Genomic DNA, 4,413 nt, shown 5'->3' with positions numbered 1-4,413 from the left:
CACCTGGCTTTCAGGAATATGATGGTCCTTGGATGATGCCATATGTAAAGGATGCGTGTCTGGGTTGCTCGCAGGGCCTCTTGATCCTTACAGGTAAAGGGGGCATAGTAACGCCCCCCGCCACTAGGGTTTTAGTGAGAACTGAGCAGAGAATGCATTACACATGTGTAAAGTGTCTTGGATGAAGTTGGTGCTCAGTATATACTTGAATTGATCTGCATCATACATAATTGGTTCATTCATTTATTTAATCCATCAGCTAATAGCTGTTAAATGACTACTTATTCTCAGATACTTTGTGTATATAGGATATATAAGGGGGACTGAGACAGACGTGATTCATGCCCTCAGGAGCTTATGTTCTAGGGGAGACACAAGGAAAAGCAAATTCTAAAGACACACACAAGTTGTATAAAAACTTCTATTAAAAAATAGCCAAGAACACAGATATAGGCTAACAGTTGGGTGGTGACTTCTAAATGAAGACCTAGAGGCTAAAGAGATAAGCATGTGAGGAATGATAGGGAAAAGCATTCCAAGCAGAGGGAACAGCATAGGACAAGCAGAATCTTAAGATATTGCAGGAACTGAGAAAAGGCCATGAGTCAGGGTAAATGCTGCTAGAGCATACAGTCCCAAATCTCAGTGATTTCAGACAATAAAAGTTTATTCCTCAAATAAGGTGTTCAGTGGGTGGTCTTTCACTCAGTTATTCAAAACCCAAACTCATTCTAATTAGGTGCTCTGCCATCTGCAAGGTCTCCTTGGAGTTGTCCATTATATCCTCTGCACACAGCCAAGAGCAAAGAGAAAAAGCTCCTGGGGCATTTGGGGGCCAAGCCTGGAGATGGTATATGTCACTTGCACTCATATTCCTTTGACTGGAACTCAAATATATGGTCCCGCCTCACTTCAGAGGAGCCAGCTTTGTGCAAAGGAGGACAATAAACAGGTGAGGAGAACACATAGCAATTTTTCTGCCTCGCAAAGCAAGTCAGGGTAGGTAGCACGGCATGAGATGAGAAATAGATGGCCAGGTGGCACAGGGCCACTAAATCAGGGGAAGTGTGAGGTTCACGTGAAGAGGAGGAGAAGGCATTCCAGGGTATTTCTTTTACTCTAGTTTGGATTTTATTCAATAAGAACAGAAAGCCGGTCAAATCAATGACACGATCTGATTTATATCTTAAGAGGACCCCTCTGGCTGCGTGAGAAGAACACATCTGCAGAGGGCAATAATGGCCTCCTGAAAGGCCCTTGGATTAGGGTGATGAAAAAGAGCACGGACATGGAGAGACGGTGACAGATGCAAAAGATTTCAGTCCCACTGGAATTGGTTTCAGTCTCACTGGCCAGCCAGCGTGCAGGCTCCTGCTGACCAACTGGTGTAACAAGCAAGGCTCCAAAAGATTAGAGAAAACACAAAAGTACTGGGCAAGGCAGGTGGCTGTGCAGAGTGGAGTAATTCCAAAAATGACCACCTGGGCCAAAAGCTGGGGGTCTGCTTCCCTGCTGGCCCTCTGGCCCGGGGCAGCAGCACAGCCTCTCCAAGCCCTTCACTGTGGTGAGAGACGTTAACCTTCGACCAGGCTGGATGCCACTGGTCCCAGTGCAGGTGGCCAGAGGGCAGCTGGGAGGGGGTGGACAGTTTGCACAGAGCGTGACCACTCACAGAGCACAGACTCCAAGTTGTTCCACTTAATCCTCCCAACTGGGCTGGGAGGCCGAGTGACTGCTGACCTCATTTTACAAAGGAACGGACTCGGGGAGCTCCTGTGGCAGGATCTGTCTACACTCACAGGGAGACCAAAGGGTGATTGTGGGTCTGCCTGGGTCTCTCCGCAGTGCCTGCTTCGGGCCAACACAGCTGTGGCCTCCCTGAACCGGATGCTGTCCAGTCCCATGGGGCACCAGTTGTCCCACTGAGCAGTGCCTTTGGACAGGCCATTGGCTTACAAATCTGGCTGATCTTCGGAATTATCTGGCAGCCTTTAAACACACACCATCCTGACCTAACCGAGATGTACTGAAGCAGAATCTCTGAGTGGAGGGGGACCTAGTGGCTGTATTTTTAAAGTCTTCCCAGACACACAGTGACACGGGGCTCCGAGCAAAGCACTGGGGCCTTGTCAGCATGTGCATGGTGGGTTAGGTGAGAGTCCGGGAGGAACAAATATTAGGTGATGAACCAGCGACCGAGCCAGGAGGAGAAGCCAGCTGTCCTGCCTGTCTTGTCTTTTCTCCGCAGGACTGTCCTGACGTTCTGCAGAAGGCTGTGGGAAAATCCCTCTCTATCAGCAATCTGAAAATGTCAGAGCTGGGCAGGAGCTCTGAGGTTATCTTCCCAACCCACTGGTTCCCAATTGCCCCCCAGACGAGCCATGTCAGAGTCACATGAGGTGCTTGTTACAACACGGCTTCCCGCCTCCCTCTGCACCTACTGCATCAGCACCGGCGGGATGCGACCTTGAAATCTATACATTTTAAAGCATCTCTGGTGATTCTGATATCAGCCATGTTTGGAGACCACTGATCTAGCCCTCCTCATTTTACAGTTGATAAAACTGAGTCCCAGAGAGAAGTGATTCACCTAGGATCACTTAGCCTGGAAGCCAAGTTTTCTGGCTCAGGCTAGAGCTCTTTCCGCTACCCCTCACTCATTGGAAAGCCCGGCCACGTGTGGGGGCAGGAGGCAGTGGTCAGCCAAGCGCAGCGAGAGGGACCATTATGCTGAACGAGCTGCCTCCGAGAGACAGCTAATTAGCTGACTGCAGCCGGTCTCCTTCCCCTGTTATCGATGCCTCCTTTCCCTTCTCTTCCTGGTACTTCCCCTGGCTCATCCTAACATGATCAATTACTCACAGGAATAAATTATGCACACCCCCTACAGTCTATTAGGAAGTCAGCGGTGCGCTGGCTCAGGGAGCCAGCAGGCAAGACAGGCTGTCTGGAGTGAGGGCCAGCGGGAGGGAGAGCGTGGGCCCAGGGGGTGGAAGAGGGCCTTCGTGGAAAAGCCCCAACTCTCCAAGCAACGGTTGAACTGTCTGGGCCCCCAGAGATGGACTTTCAGGCCAAACTTGGAAATGACCTGCAGAACAACTGCTGCTCTGCTCAGGCTGCAGTTCCGCAGGCCGCCCACCTCCCCAGCCGCGCGCCACCCACCCCACAGGAGGCCTACCTCTGACACAGCTGGAACTAGAGCCTGCTTCTCAGAGCTTGATGTGCTCACGAAGCCCCCTGGGGATCCCGTTTCAAGGGAGGTTCGGATTCAGGAAGGCTGGGGGCCTGGAACTCTGCATTTCTGGCAAGCTCCCAGGACATACCAATACTGCTGGCCTGAAAAACAAGGGCTAGAGATGAGTGGCCGCCAGCCTGCTGACTCGGAGGCTGTATCCGGGAGAGCCCCTCTGCCTGTGCTGTCTCCCTGCCCACACTGCTCTGCCCCTCGGACCTGCTTAGGAAACTCCTATTCACTATTCACGTTCCGGCCTGGACAATGTCTGCTCTCTCAAGTCTTCACTGACCCCCTCTGGCCCCAAGTAGATGTAGGGGAAGTGACACCTTCACTGAGCCCTGATCACACTCTGTCATAGCGATACGTACTCTTTGGTGACAGTAGTTTGTCCGTCCATCCCTCGACGGCCCAGGAACTCTGTGAAAACTGTGCGGAGCCTTTCATCTCTCCATCTCCAAGCCCGAGAGGGCTGTTAGCCCCTAGGCACTAGAGCACCTGAGAACTTGTCGAAGATCCCTGAAAAAGTCTGAGGCCCCAAAAGTTATTGGATCCAAAACATGAAGGAAAAACTTTGCAATAGAAATTAATAAAATTTTAATGAAACATCTACAAAGCAAATATTACATCAACCTCATTAATAGTTTCACTAAGTAGTCATAAAAATTCATAAAAATTTCATTATATTTGAGAGCAATGTGCAGGTTAGATGTTCTCACTTTGCAAGAATTCCTGAGTACCTCAATAATTGCTGAGAAATCAAAACCAACCCTAAATTGAATGAGTTACTTGTAGCCAAATAATTTCAAAAGCAAAATTATAAAGATAATCCTTTTTTTTTTAACAGAAAAGTATATACTTAATATGGAATATGGGTGAATTTCAGTATGTTTAATATGTCTGAGGTGGGGCTTCCAAAGCAAATGTATCTAGGTCTTAGAAAGTCTGGAAGTTATCTTGATGTCTGGCTGGGGGGAAGCATGCAATAGACTTCTGAATGATGGACGAATAAATGGCAACCCAAAGTGTACCTGAAAAGTGTAAAGGGGGGAGGGAAGAACAACAGACAGGAGAAATTCATAAAATGGAAGCCAAAGTTTTAAGACAAAGGAAGTCCTTGTGAGCAAGGACTCCGCCAAGTCCCAACTGGACAGAGACAGGCGATATCGCCCCCTACTGGC

The 4,413-nt window shown here is 49.2% G+C and overlaps 1 long non-coding RNA gene across 1 annotated transcript; it reads right to left on the bottom strand.

Annotated features, from left to right (window-relative positions):
* Positions 1-457: 457 nt before the first annotated feature.
* On the bottom strand, positions 458-3,738 carry LOC124236283 (uncharacterized). Its single transcript, XR_006887686.1, has 3 exons — positions 3,604-3,738; positions 3,179-3,336; positions 458-2,273 (listed from the first exon to the last, which is right to left on the bottom strand). It is a non-coding gene; the product is annotated as an uncharacterized LOC124236283 (long non-coding RNA).
* Positions 3,739-4,413: the final 675 nt, after the last annotated feature.

Source organism: Equus quagga, chromosome 2, assembly GCF_021613505.1.
Source record: "Equus quagga isolate Etosha38 chromosome 2, UCLA_HA_Equagga_1.0, whole genome shotgun sequence".
Taxonomy (NCBI): domain Eukaryota; kingdom Metazoa; phylum Chordata; class Mammalia; order Perissodactyla; family Equidae; genus Equus; species Equus quagga.
This window is presented reverse-complemented; position numbering and strand designations above follow the sequence as displayed.